At 37.3% G+C, this 15,634-nt stretch overlaps 1 protein-coding gene across 1 annotated transcript in view; it reads right to left on the bottom strand.

The window, feature by feature from the left end:
- Window positions 1–15,634, bottom strand: part of DHX57 (DExH-box helicase 57) — a 117,702-nt gene that overhangs the window by 52,452 nt on the left and 49,616 nt on the right. Inside the window, exon 6 of the mRNA XM_064494566.1 lies at window positions 13,318–13,409. The gene's annotated coding sequence lies outside the window, so the exon portion shown is untranslated. The remainder of the gene's footprint in view (window positions 1–13,317; window positions 13,410–15,634) is intronic.

Below are 15,634 nucleotides of genomic sequence, written 5' to 3'. Positions count from 1 at the left end.
AACATTTCTTTACCAAACTTTTGCTTTTCCATCTCCGCGTGAATTGTCTTCCTCCCCTCTGAAGCCCCAAACTATTACCTTCAATATCCTCTTTTGTCTTTAGCTGAAGATGGTATTTAAGGTGAAGGCTTTAGCCATTTTAGTGAGTTACTCAGTTTTCCTGATTCTCTCCCATGTTATGTTATTAAACTTTTGTTTGATTTTCTCCTGTTACTCTGTCTCATGTCAAATCTGTAATTCTTAGACCACCCAGTAAAGCCTAGAAGGGTAGGGGAAATTTTATTTCTCCCTGACATGGGTGAATTATATCTCAATTTTTTTAAAAAGTAGATCAGTGTATGCTCACATAGTCTATGCCTAGAAAGCTGCTATATCTTTTAGATAAAATAATTTTTAAATTACCAAAACAGTACATGACAGCTACATATCAAAAATTAAAATAAAGATCCTACTGTTTTTGCTGAAACTATTTTTCCCAAACTGACCCCCCAAATGGTGTATGCAATAGGTAACTTCTGTATCATAGTTCTTCCCTCAAAATCTTGGGAAAATTTGCATTTCTCAATATATCATTGCCAAAATTTTTTTATTTTTATTTATATTTTTTGTTGTACTACTATAAATCTGGGTTGAAATGTCTTTTAAAATATTGAAATTAAAATGGTATTCTTGGTAGTTTGTCATAATAATAGCTTTGTATTTAATTTCAAAAGACACTATTTTTAGGTGTTCAAAGATATATTTTAAAAATTAGACATCTCTGGATATATTGCTTAGCATTAACTGGTATGGTTTTAGAATTAAATATTTTTATTGAACTGGAGTTTATAAGGAGATAAATATTGGACAAGTTAAGATAAGGTGAGAGGATGTTTCAGGGACCAGGACAAATAATACAAATTCAAAACTTCTGGAAAATATAGAAAAATATCTGCTTTACTGCAAATTAAATATTTTCCAATATTTTTCTTCAAATTATTTAAGGTAGGAAGATATATACATTGCTTTAAAGATATTTACCTTTTAATTGATGTATAAACTTTCAATGCTAAAGTTTCCAGTTTTCTAAGATACCAAAGTCATTCCTCTTAAAAACAGTTTTCTTTCTTTTACTCCTTGAAACTAAGTGCAGTTCAGTTATTTGATTAGTTGATGCTAGAATCTGACCTGGAGCTTATATAATTAGAAGACACACTAGTTTTCCTCATTTAAAAGCCTAGTTAGCATATGACAGTCTCGTTTCTGGGGAAGTCAAACCTCTACTGCTTCTTTTTATAACCTTTAAGTTAATTCAGAATCCACATAAGCCTTGATCCGAGAATGATATAATAACCACAGCAAGCAACATGGGGTAAGTGTGTGCTTTTATGTGCTTTGAGAGGCATTGAGAGGGCAAATATTTTCATAAGAGAAGAAATCCCATAAATCCTGACTAATTTAGATTCAAAATATGCTAATTTTTATTTAAGGTAGTCATTTAAAGAAATAACTTTTTATTCAAAAGTTATAACAGTTTGTAAAATACTCATTTTCTTGCTTAATTTTTATATGTCATAATCTGCCTTTGTAGGTTATCAACTAATGAAATGTTTAGACTGAAGAGTTTTGCATATTTACATATTTAGTTGAAGCTGAGTTAAATTTTGAGAGCAATCTTAAAGAAAAGATGGCTGAATTCTTGTTTTACAGGGCAAATAAATCCAATATGTATATGCCTCTTTGGGATTAAAAATAAAGAATGAAAAAGATTAGGAATGGAGTGAGGTTAATTTATGCCTTTCATAACACAGAAAAGGGATAGAGGATTCTATCAGAGTTCAATCCTTTATGTGTAGAAAGATATGTGCTAATTAATTATACAGGAATATTAGTGAAAATTTCTAAACCCCTTGTTGGGGGTTTTGGGAGCATGATAAGAATTGGGTTTCACTTGAAATCTTTCTATTCTTAAGTGAGAATAGGAATCCATTATAATTATTATTGGAATTATATGGGTTTTTATATGTTGAAACAATATTCTGAAAAATACAGAAATCTGTCTTTGTATAACCCTTATGTCTTTTTAAATAGCTTCTTTCAATACAAAATTATATTTGCTGCAAATGGTATAGCCATTTAACTGAAGGCACTTCTGAAGGATTTAACAAAAACAATCAGAAATTTATACTAGAGAAATAACTTTTTTGACACATTTATTCTAAACAGTTCCCATGAACTTAAGTAATATCTACATTTTTTGCTAATATACCATGGGCTCTGAAAATGCAACTTAAACCAGTTTGAAATCTCAGAGGCTTTTGGAAGGAAGATGATCATACCATTCTTAACTTTCAATACAAATATAAAGGTTAACAGATAAGTGACTTGAACAAATTTCACATACATTTGATGATTTGATTTGGGACAGAATTGATGAGATTCCTGAATTCTTTTTTCTCCCTCCTTCCTCTCTCTCCCCACCTTCCTCCTCCTCCCTCCTTTTTTCTTTAATGGCTGGAGTTCTTAACCTTTTTTGGGGTCAAGGATCACTCTTTAAAAATTTTTATAAACCAGCCCATCCTCTCTGCAAAAAAAAGTAAAAATCACACCAAATTTTGCATCTAGTTTCAGGAGATTTACAGATGGCCTGAAGCACAGTCTGTGGACCCCAGCTTAAGAACCTTTGATTTTGAGCTTTAGGACTAGAGTATGAGTTGCTCAATATTTTTCTTAGCTTCTGGATTTTTATAAAATGTAAGCATCTTTTAAATGAATAATTTCTGCTAATCTTCTCTCAAGGACAATGTCGAAGATGCTAACTCTCCCACTGATCAACTCCCAACACACACAGACAACTTACATGAGAATGAAACACAGTTTAACCAATATCCATAGTTTTGACCATTATATTACTGTTGCTTATCCCCAATGACTTGATTAATCACTTACGCTTTCAAGAGTGCCAGAAATCACCTTGAAAATCATGCAAAGAAAAAAAAATCCTCGTTATTTGATTTCATTTATTGCTTACAGTGCCCCACATAAGATGAACTGAACCATAAATTGCAAAATAATGCACAGGACAATTCTGATTGGTAGGGTCATGATTCTTTTGTTGTCTGCTCCTGCCCTTACTCAGAAAAGAAAGATTAGTAGGTATTAACACCCATTTAAATCTTCCTAAATAATCAGAAAAATAAAAAGAGAAAGTGGCAGCTGATCAGATGCTCAAATTTGTCCATGTCAGGAAATCTCTAGAATTTATCCCCCAAGAATGAGAAATTATCTATTTAGGATTTGGGGGAGAGGGGTGTTACTTATCTGAAAGCTATCTGAGAATACAATGCCCTCATATGGGTCTATGCTAACTCTTCCCATTTTCTTTTTAAAGGCTATGCTAGCATGGTTTTAGTGAGCAACAAAGAGACAAATTAGAAAATACTCATGCTCTTTAGAAACCCTCCTCCTTCTCTTAAGATTTCACTGGAGTGGTGGGGAGGCAGTGGGTAGAGACAGTGGATAAGGGTGGGTAAAGGGATAATTAGGAAGAAGTGGAAACCTTACTTGTAAGATACCCTGCCACATGCTATTTACCATAACACCTGGACAAAGGATGAACAGTGGGGCAGAGGGATGGTTGCATTTCTTTACAGAGATTCTTTCAATATCCCTTCCCCATTCTCTAGCAGAGTTATCAATGTACCCACAACAGACATCCAGGGAAAATAAAAGTTAAGGCTCTGCTAAAATTGTAGAACCAGTAAGTTAGTTATCACAGCATATTCAGCCTCCTTTTAGTTTCCCAGTTTAAATAACTGTAGAATAATTTTAAATTTTATTTTATAGATAGATTTTCCACTTCTGGATCAGGAAACTGCAGTTCAGCTCTTTTTCCCGGGCAAAGCAAACATTTAGTTCATGCAGTAGCTTTCTGAATGTTGCTTTTATCTGTGCCCTCCTTTCCTTTCTAAAAGTCGCTTCCCTAATTCAGGCCAACATCATCTTTTACTTGGATTATTAAAGGTGCCTACTCCTGGCCTCTTTGCAGCCAGTCTTTCCTCTGTAGCCATCTTACTGAAGACATGTGACCTGGTTGCTCTCTTGCTTAAAAACTTTCACTGACTCCTTATTCTTTCCACTGCAGTGCAGGGTCTCAAGAAGATATCACAGCCCTCTATCTGTCTCTAATCCACCAGGCCAGCCTTACCATCTTCTCTACCCTCGATGCTCCCTGGGATCCCTAAATCCACCTATGCCTTGTAACTTTCTACCTCTGTTCCTTTGCTGATCCCCTTTTTGCTATTTATACATATTGTTCAAAGCCCAGCTCACATCCTATTTTCTTCATGAAATCTTCTCTGATCCCCACAACTGTAACTCATATTTTCTCCTCTGCAAGTTTCAGGCTTTTTATACTTTTCTTATTGCATTTACTCTAATCTATCATATACTGCAGTTATTTGTGTGCCTCATCTTCCCTACTTGACTGTAAGCTCCTCGAAGCAGGAAGAATGTCATCTTTATATTTCTCCCAGCACCTGGCACAATGCCTTTTACACAGTATGTGCTTAAGAAATGTTTGTTGAATTGAAATGAAATCTTCTTTTCCTATAATCCACAAAAAAGCTAAAAACTTAATTTTAGCCAAATTCCTTGTTTCTTCCCAAATAGAGTGGCCCTATTTTCCAAGTTCCTATCTGAGGAGCCCAAATGAGTGCATAATATCCAAAATATGGGGGTGGGGGTACAAGAGAGAAAGGGTAAAAACAACACTGGAGGGACACACTAGAGGCTTCTGAAGAGTGGAGAATTTGTTGTTAATGTGTAGAAAGTACACATAGAATCAAAGGAAATGTAAGAACACTTTCAAGAATTAAAAAGGGTTCTTGGTTGGAGACAACTTCCTAGAGGACCAGCACATCAGTAAGTTTGGGCTCATCTATATATGATGGAAAAACCAAAATCATAGGGGCTTAAATAAGCTAGAAGTTTATTTCTCTCTTCTATTTAAAAAAAGAAAAAGGCCATAGATAGGCAATCCAAAGCTATTCCAGCAGTTCCTTGGTGTGAAGGACCCAGGTCTCTTCTATCTGCTTTTCTTGGTGTCTCACCTCTTGGTCCAAGAAGGTTGCTAGGACCCCACCTATCTCACTGGTGTTCATCCAGCAGGAAGGAGGAATGGGAAGAAAAAGATGTGATCTCTTTTTTAAGGAGACTTCCCAGAAGTCACTCGCACTATTTCTACTTATGCCTCATGGGTAGAATCTGTTCCCATGGCTACACCTAGCTGTGAAGGAGAAGCGGGGAGACAGCTTTCTAACCGGGTTACTAAGGAAAATAGGGAAAATGGACAGTGAGTGGCAACTAGCAGTGACTGATAGAGCCAGTAAGGCCTTACATTTGCCTCTTCTATTCCTTTAGGACAATGAACAACATCTGCACAGAAAAGAATCTTTTAAGAAAAAAAATTTCTGTCAATTTAAGAGGAAGAGAAGAACAAGTCAAGCTGGGAATAAACATAGATTCACTTAGGATAAAGGACAGGGACCTTGACAAAATGACAAGGTGGCTAAGTAAGACTCTGTTCCTCCCACTGCTGACTCCTGCATCCTGGCCTCCGCCCTCTAGCCTTCTTCTCCCTTAATCCTCACATCTGCACTGTGAGCTATTATCACTATTGTGCCAATTATACAGGTCAAGAAACTGAAAGCCCAAATTCAGACTTGGCCAAACTGCCCATGAAGCTTTGGGTGATGAAAAATAAATAAAACATGTAGCTGGCTTAGAACCTGCTGTACTGCTCACAAAAGCCATATAATTCACAGTGTTGTCTAAATGAATTTGTGCTTAATTTTGACTGTAGATCACCTCCATTAGCCCCTACGGAAAAACCTATTACAAACCTATTTCACTTGTCACTTGATGTGGGTGATTTCATTTAATGTGGGATACATAGGAAAATCTCTAGCTTTTTGGCTAAAATTATTTTTGGGTCAAATAAACTGCTTTGAATTCTGATTCAGTGAAGCCCCCTAAGTCCTGTTAAGAGTATTCCACCTATGTTTCTAAATACATAAGAATTTATTTTTATTAGTCACCCCAAAGATACAAATACCAAGGTCATTACGCCTACTCAATGCCAAGTGACTTAAAAATTAAAAGACTAAGAGAAACAAGAACTTTTACTTATGTATTTTTAACTACTAGAAATTTTAAACAATTGCATATATAATAAAAACTTTTAGTTCTGAAATTATAGGAAAAAAGGATGGTATAAATTACAAGGTACCTGTCATTATCAATGCCATTTTTTTTTTATAGAATCTCTAAAGACATCAAGAAAGCTTCGCAAAACATGGTGTGATGACTACTGGTGGAGTCAGGCCACAAGGTGAGTGAAAATTGCAAAGAACTTTTTACTAGTAAGAACGCAGATAAACTGAGGCTTAGTTAAATCAATGTACTTGTACTTTACTTAGTTTAAACCAGTTCTTGTACTTCATTCTTGAGGTACAAATATTCCAAATTGTTTTGAAGAATTCTGTAACCCTTCTTTGTTTAAATACAAACAAATGAACATGTTATGGGAGTCCTTTATTAGTGAGCAGTCAGAGCTAACAGCCATGTTACATCAGACCTTCTCTGCATTTACGAATACTCACTCACAGTATTGAGACAATAATGAACTATGGTTGAATTGAGTTCTATTTTGGATGTCTTTGAGAATTGCAAAAAAAAAAAAACCAAAAAACCTTAAGAATGACAACATTTACTTTACATTCAACTAATAGTTACTGAGCCCCTACTTTATATTAGGCTTTGTGACAGAATAACTATGTGGGATGGGTAAGTCTTATCCTCATTTTACAGTTGAGGAAACAGGCTTACAAAGGTTAAGTTATAAGGTTCCAGGGTCACAAAACTAAATAAGTAACAGAACTAGAATTTGAAGCTAGATGTTTAATGCACTTCAGAGAAAAGTCCCAAATATGAAAAATGAATATATGTGTGTATATGCATAACTGGGACATTGTGCTGTACACCAGAAATTGACACATTGTAACCGACTATACTTCAATAAAAAAATTAAAAAGAGAGAGAAGTCCCGTTGTTCAAAGCATTATTTTTAAATTTCAAATCTAAAAAGTACACACTGTAAAACAAACACACTTGATCAAGACAGAAGAGTAGAAGTAAAATGTAAAAGCCCATCCCTCTTTCCAAGCATAACCACTGTTAGTAGTTTGACGTAAACCCGTCCATATCTTTCCTTTTGTCCAATGTACTTTGCACTATATCACACTTTCTGTCTACTTAAAAACATCAATGAATAGAGGAGGTTGAATTTACTATATATCTTTACTAGTATAAATGTCTATCTTTAAATAATGACTGAAATGCTCATTCAGCCATTATTTGGTATCTAACTGTAGAGACTCAAAGAATAGATTTCACTCATTCTTTACTCATAATTTAGTGGAATAGTTCTTAATTTGGTTTTGACAGAGTAAATATGGATGCTTTTGAGGATCTGATGCGAGATCTGAACCTTCCCCCCAGAAGAAAATGAATCTGCATAGAATTCTGCCTATAATTCAAGGGATTTATGCATACCCTGAGAGTATACAGACCCTTGACCTTGTAGGAGTAAGATTTTTTAAATTAGTAATTTAACATAAATACTATAATAGAAGTGCAGACAAGATGCAATGGCAGCACAGAAAAGCAGGGACTAATTTTACTGAGACACATCAAGAAAAGGAAGAGTGATACTCGCCCAGAGTCTTGATGGACACAAGGAGTCTGACACTTTGCCCAGGGCAGGGGAAGGATATCCACAGAGAAAATAACATCTGTAAATCCTAGAGGCCAGAAAGGACAGGGAACCACAAGGCTGTCTTTGTGATAGGAGCCCAGCGTATATATGGAAGTGACTAAACATGAGTTTGCAGAGCTAGGTAGAGGCCAGATCAAGAAGGGGTTTGTCTACGGTGTTTGGACGCCTGAACTTTAGGTATCACCGAAGTATCCTGATCAAGATTTTCACTGGTAGGTGAGAAGCCTATAATTAATGTGTGACTAAATAAATGATCATAGGAATACTAATGTGGATGATAGAATAAGATATAAAAAGGAGGTAAGACTATTCAATTCAGATTTGTTGAGGGATGGTTGATGAAATAATATGCTATTAAAAAGATGGTGCTAAAATCAAATGGAATTGAGTGGAAGGTCGCTGCTTTCACAAAAGACACTGGGAGATTAAAGCTCTGAAATTGCACTTGTAAGATAAAACTCAGAGTTTGGGCAGTACATCAGCCCCTCACTGCAGTGAGTCCCATGAACAATCAGTGGAAAGCCAGTGTCAGTCAATCACTCCTGGTCTGCCACACCCTCTTGCCCTCTATTGTCCTCTAGTAATTCCTGACCCATTTGGTGTCCTACTGACTCTGCGAAGAGTAGGAAAGAGAAAGGTGGTAAATAGGTCAGGTTCTCAATTTTTCTACACTGAGCAGGTATTCGCTTTAAAGTTATTTTTGTAATTTTGTTTCTAAGTAACGTAGTATGAAGCCAGGCTTACAAATAATGTCATGGCTGGTGCATTTCTATTTGGCTATAAACCAATATATCCTACCCAAAAATCCAGTATTAGTCTCACCTCCTATTTGTTGGCAGTGGCTTCATAAGTGAGGTAAGACAATGAAGTCTCAAAGATATTTCACTTGATAAATATTTATTATTTGTTTAAAAATTTACTTAGATGCTATAAAGGCTTTGAAGACTAACCTTGTACATATATTATACATGCTATTTTGTGTGTATAATGCATAATATATATATTTTTAAATACAAAGAAGCTTTTCGTCTTTACCAAAGGGTAGTGCCATGAAAGATTTCTCAGCCTACATGTTTAGATAGTGAACTTTTGTTAAAACAAAATTTACAGTTTTAGGTGACACTGCACTGATTTTTCCAGCTTGCCTTTCTACCTCATTACTTTTTTAAAATGTGTCTCCTTGCTATTAATAGAAATAAATAAAGTTCTGTGTTGTTTTCTTTTTCCCCAGCTTTATTGAGGCATAATTGATAAATAAAATTGTAAGGTATTTAAAGTGTGCAACGTGATGATTTGACATATGTATACATTGTAAAAGGATCTCCCTTACTGAGTTAATTAACATATCTGTCACCTCACATATCTACCTTTGTCTTTTTTTTTTTTTTTTTTGGTGCTAACATTTAAGTTCTACTCTCAGCAAATTTCAATCATACAATTCTGTCTCATCAACTACAGTCATCATGTCATACATTAGATCCTCAGGCCTTATTCATTTTAAACTGAGAGTCTGTATCCTTTTACCAACCTCTCCCTAATGTTTTCTTTAGGGAAAGAAATCATTAACCATAAACATCCTCTGGAATTTAATTAAATTCAACTCAAATTTGAGTTGAGTGCCCACTGCAAAAAGTTCTCAAACTTTTCATATCAGAGGAATCTGAACAAATGATATAAATGTATTTATCTTTAAAACTCGAGCTAACTTTGCATGCCTTACTATGAAATATCTGAGCCTTTAAAAATATATAGTAATTTTAAAAATTGCTTACCATTGGGTAAAATTGCTACTTTAAAGAGATAATCTATGTTTATCCTGAGGCTTAAAGTCCAGCACTCTCATTTGGTAAGAACCAGATACTCATCAGGTGCAATGGATATGAATAAGAAACAATGCCTGCCCTAGTTAGTTTACAGTGTTGTATGGGAAACAGACACAGAGACTACTGCCTATAAATCCCAGCAGGGAGAGACACTAACAACATGGTATGAGAATGTAGTAGAAGGGCTGACTAATGATGACTTGGAGGACCAGGGCAGGCTTCATAGAGAAGGCAGTGCTTGAATTGAGCCTTGAAGGATGAGAAATATTTCATTAGGTAAGGAAAGATATTTGAAGCATAGAAGATGGGAGGAACAAAGGTACACGGGCAAGTGTTTGATGAAATGCATGAACTGTGATCATCTACACATCTATATCACACATACTGACTACTCTGAGGTTTTATTTGAAATACTATGAAACAGAGAAACAAATCAAGTAAATCCAGCTAGTCCAGACATTAGCTGTTACAAGTAGCAAAATCACATCAACTAGAGTCTAACTTGTACAGGGACATGTAGGGAGCCCCACCCAGGCAGCCTCTTCAAGGTTCAGAAGAAGAAATGGATAGGGTGAGGCAGTGATCTGCAGAACTGATGAGCTGGAGTTAGGGAGAAGGGGCTCCTGAGGTACAAAATTAAGGCCCAACAAGCAAAGCTGGATGGAGAGATCTGAGGCAGACTAAAATTTTGGCCCTTAATCAAACGGATTTTCTTTCATTATTCAACATTTGAATGGAACAGAGGCTGACTCCTTCATGGAGGTAGAGTGGAAACAGAGCAGCCTCAAGGGCAGTACTGGGCCTCCCATCCAGGGTGCAGAGCAGGTCAGCTCTGGCCTCTCACTGGCTACACCACTCAGCAAAACAAAAATCTCACAATAAAACCAGACTCACCCTTCTTAGAAGGCTTTTTGGCACCCATTAGTTGCCACTCAAGCCTGCATCAAGTTTATCCCATCACCCCCTACCCCAACACACACACACACACACACACACACACATATATTCACACATCCTCAAAACATTCCTTTCTATCACATAAGACACCTTCCTTGAGAGAATTCCTGATAAGTATGGTTTTGTCCGTCTCACATTGCCAGGGTTCTTTCAGAACCTCTGAAAGATTGGTGTTGCACAGCCCCTTAATCAAGCTGTAACCCCATATTCAGGCTCGAGATTGCCAAGCAACTGATTGTTGGGGGCTCCCTCCCTCTCCACAGCTGGACCGAGGGGACTCTGTGGACGCAAGCTCTCCACTCTGGCTCCTGAAGTGGTAACCAGCGCCTGCACAGTATGCACCTATGAGCTAGGGGCTCGGGGCCGCAGGAGAAGCTTAGCATACAGTCCCTACTTTTAAAGACCTTTGAAACTAGACCCCTCGGGAGGATCTAATGTTTGCTTTTTCTTCTATCTCTATTGATTTTATGTGTGTGTGTGTGTGTGTGTGTGTGAGGGGTAATTTAGGTTTGTTTATTTATATGAAGGTACTGGGGATTGCACCTAGGACCCTGTGCATGCTAAGCCAGCACTCTACCACTGAGCTATACCCTCCCCATTCTTTTATCTCTGTTGATTTTAGGCTAGAGCATGCAGCTTTGTCCTAGGCAAAATTGCCAAGGTTAGTAATAATCACTACAAGAGACTTATTAATCATACCAGAGACAGAGCTAATCAGACTCTTAGAGAGGTTAAGCAATTTTCCCAAGGTCATGAACTATTTAAATAACGGAGTAAAGATTTGAATCTAGATGCGCCACACTTCAAAGCTCAGATCATCCACTTTGCTTTTTGATAATGCAATCTGTAAACATTTTCATCAGGCTTCCTGCCATAGAACTATGAGACAGTATTCCCCAGAGAGTCAGGAAGAAAGTGCACCTGTTGACTGGCAGTGTCAGGGAAAGGAGGGAATACTGGAGTGAGCGCTGACTCTCACTTCTCACTCGCTGTGGGGCTGGGCAGCTGTGGGAAAGCCAGGCACCCTCTCTGGGCTTCCATTTCCTCATCTCTAGTATGCGGAGGCTCTCAAAGTCCTTACGCCTCTGAAATGCTGAGGCTATAATCTAGCAGGGTGTCTCCAAATATTACTCAGCAACATGGTGATATGGCCACCATGGCCTTCCTGATCTGAGAAGAGCACTAAGCACATAGCAATGTAGGCAGGAGATGTGGGGCAGCCTGTGTGTGCTTGTCAGAGTGACTTGCCATCAGGTAAGGCAACCATTTCAAGTGACATCAGAGCAAGATGAACAGGCATAACCTACACAGGGAATGATTTCCTGCAGTGTGTGTAAGCGGCCCTGGATAGATTTCAAGTGAGCTTGTTCAGCATCTTTCCATATTTTTTTAAACATTTTTTATTGATTTATAATAATTTTACAATGTTGTGTCAATCCATATATTTTTTAAAGGTTCTGAAGAACAGGATTGCTATGCAACTGCCTGGGATGGGAGAAGTATGTAATTCAGTTTGGAGGCAGGAGGATGGAGCGCTTCTATACTATGTTTTGTTTACTTATTTCTGTCCCAGTTTGTTTCAAAAAGGAAACTGAAACAGTGCAACACGAGATTTAGGAATCAGAACACAGCTTCTCAGTAAAACCAGCCCCAATGTGCCCACCGTGTTCTGGTCTCTTTATGGAATGTTTCTAGGCCTTCTTCCCTTGTGCCAAATTTAGCAGATGTGGTAAGAAATTACCCGTTGATTGGGTTCAGTATGCCTTAGCTCTGAGGAGGACAGGCATGAAATAGACTAAAATTTAAAAAGAAATGATCAAACTAATGATGAGTTTACATTTGTCATCAATCAATAAACACGTTGACTATTTCTTATATATAGGGTACTATGCTGTTGGGCTCTAATAATAATGCGTTATTAGATAACCCTTGCCTCAGTGAGGAAAGATGACAGTTGAGAATGGCCAAGGCAGGCTTATGAAGGGTATGAGACAAGAACTGCCCTTTGAAGGTGGAGCAGGAAGGACTTGGGTTGGCAGAGGTCAGAGGGTTTTAGGCAGGTTAACTGCAGGGACTGAGGTCCTCAGGTAGGAATGCATAAGGCCCATGGGTGGATTAGTCCTGCAGGGCGAATGCTGTGGTTTCAAGAGAACATTGCTGAGCCCTGTCAGTGGTGCACAGGCTGTGGCCTATTCTAACTGAGGTCATAGATTTGCACAATTTGTCTGTGATTTCCAAGTCCTGGAGTTCATTGGGAGGCAGTGAGAAATTAGTCATTCTGAAGATTGGATTTTACTCTATTCTCCTTTTTAGCACTTCTGAAAGTGCCAAAGGCAGATCCAAATTGGATGTCATTTCATCTGAGCTATGAAAAAAATTCTCCCAGGAGTGTCCGCAGTAACCTGGTTTCCCCTCTCACCTAAAATAGGCTGCCAGTAGTAACCGATGCTCTATTTCACAAGGTACTACTAACTCAGCTACGCGATTCAGATCCTGTGAGTCCTGCCACTGCTTCTGCTTTAGCAGGAAGCATACTTCCTGAGGACTAGTTAAGGATTTACCCTCTGCAAATGAGGATCACCCCTCGGGCTGGAGGGGGCTCTCTCTGGAGCTCAGGGCTCCCTCCCCTCACAATTCTCACTCTCTTCCTTCTCTTCCAACCGGGACTGGCCTAGTGAAAATACAACAGTCACTTAATTTTCTTTGAAAGTTGGTATTTACCTTGTATTCGGCGACTCAGTGCCCTCTGTCTCTTGCATAGCATGTCTCTGGGAGGCTCTTAACTTCCACTCAGATGAATCCAGGGAGAGAACCTGTTTAAAAGGTTGAAACTAAAACAAGTCAAACCAGGATTAGAAAAGAGATAGAGCACATCCTCCTCACCAGACCCACAGCTCATGAAGCATCCAGGTTCCCCAAGTCAGGTTCCAACTTTATGTATGCCAATTAATAAAATGAGTTGGAAGAGCTTCTGGAAGTATTATGGTCTGAAATTCGGGTAAGTTTTGATGTCCTAAATGAGGCATTCTTAAATTTAAAATAATTATCTATAGGCTTTAGACTGTTTTTTGTGTGTAATAGCATGCTAGGATTCTTTTTTTCTGATCGATGTAGCAACTCAACCAAATTACTTTATCTTGACTGATACTAGGTAGACAAAACAAAACAAAAATAATGTGCCAGTGGAATGGAGGAGGGAGGACCTCTCTTATTCCATACTCAGATGTAAAGAACCTCTGTGTGTTCTATGCGCTTTGGAACTGCCCACGCTCCGTGCTTTGCCCCTCTCTCACTGGCTCTGGGCACCCTAAGGTTGTGGGCAGCTGTGGAGTATTGGTTATAATTAGTTTTGGTGCAGGGCAATTTGTTAGGAAATCCTGCTCTCTCTTGGTTCATCAATGGTGGGCACAGGGATATATTTCTGCCAGTGAAATTTTGCTTAATAAAATAGGGATTTGTTTCCCTAACAAAATTCCCTCCAGGCTAAACTCTTTCTATATTTACCACTAATTATTTTTTGCTTATGTGAAGCACATGTGATAAAAAGCATGTTTCTCTTGTCTATTGGATGAGAATTCAATTCACTTCCATAAACATTTGTTGAGCACAAGCTCAGAATGCGGCAAGGAGCTAGGATATAAAGATGAATAAAATACACCTTCTTCTGCTTACAGTCTGGTGAGGGAACTAGCATTCAGGTAGTAAACCAAGGATGGGATGATGGCCTTATGACTTGATTCTGTGGCAGGGGCCACTCAATTTCTAGCAACACCTATATTTGCAGAAGGTCAAGTAAGAGGCTGACTTAAGGACCAAAACCATTTTCAAAATAAAGCTACTTATTATTTGGGATGTCAGGTGACAGAGTCCTATTTTAATTCTTTAATTTATTGTCCTTGCCATCATAAATTGCTATGTATTCAAGGATGATTTGATTATATATATATTTGGGGAAGTGGGTATAAAGTTACATTATTGCTAAGGTAACCTCATTTTAAACACCTGCATACATACCTATGTATTATGAAATTTGCCTTACCTCCTTACCATTTTGCTTCTAAGGGTCACATTGTGCTCTTTGTTTTTGGTTTTTTGTTTTTGCATTGTATTGATTAATGAATTATATTAATAGATTTTATTTGGTTTTTCTCTTAATTAAAAAAAATTTGTGTGTGGGGAAGTAATTAGGTTTTTATCCATTTATTTATTTTAATGGAGGTACTGGGGATTGAACCTAGGACCTCGTGAATGCTAAGCACACACTCTACTACTGAGCTATACCCTCCTTCCACTAATAGATTTCTAAGCTAGAAAAATCAAGACATTTTTTATAATCTAGAGCAAACTACTGGTTACAGTGTTGCATTTTTGTTTTCTGATATTCTATTTAGATTATTTGTATATTTATTTAGGCCATTCTAGAGTAGATTGGGAATTGGAACTCATAGAATGGATCTAGTAATTTACATATATCTTATTTTCTGGTATGGATTAAGTAACAAAGAGTCATGGTTATCGATAGAAACTTCCTGTGATATTATCCTGAGTTATTTCTTATTTAGGGGGTAGATATTCGATATCCCCCTTACAATATTGACTGTTGTAACTGACTTTACAGTTTTTAAAGCAAAGTTCAAAGATTTATGTTTTCCTAAAAAATTGTCCATTTTATTTAGCTTTTAAAAATTATTGCCAATAAAATACACATAGAATTTTTAAAATAACATTTCAAAGCCTCTGAATCAGAAATTACACCCTATTTTTTGTCCTACTTTGCATTCTTTCTTTTTCTCTCAATCTCCCTCTCTCTCATTAGACTTGCCAAAACTTTTCTCATTTTACTACCCCATTCAATCTGTTTTTTCAAGTAGCTATCAGACCCCACATAGGAACTGATGCATTTTTAATGACAGCAAAAGTGGCCTTTTATACTACAGTGTTTCAGAATCCTGTGGCATAAAGTGGTTTATTTAAAGATAGAAAATAGAAGAAAGAATAATGGTCTCATTTGGAGCTACTTCCTTACTTGTTCAGAGCT

This window comes from Camelus dromedarius, chromosome 15 (genome assembly GCF_036321535.1).
Source record: "Camelus dromedarius isolate mCamDro1 chromosome 15, mCamDro1.pat, whole genome shotgun sequence".
NCBI classification, from domain to species: domain Eukaryota; kingdom Metazoa; phylum Chordata; class Mammalia; order Artiodactyla; family Camelidae; genus Camelus; species Camelus dromedarius.
The sequence above is the reverse complement of the archived record's forward strand: the minus strand, read 5'-3'. Positions and strand labels throughout refer to the sequence as shown.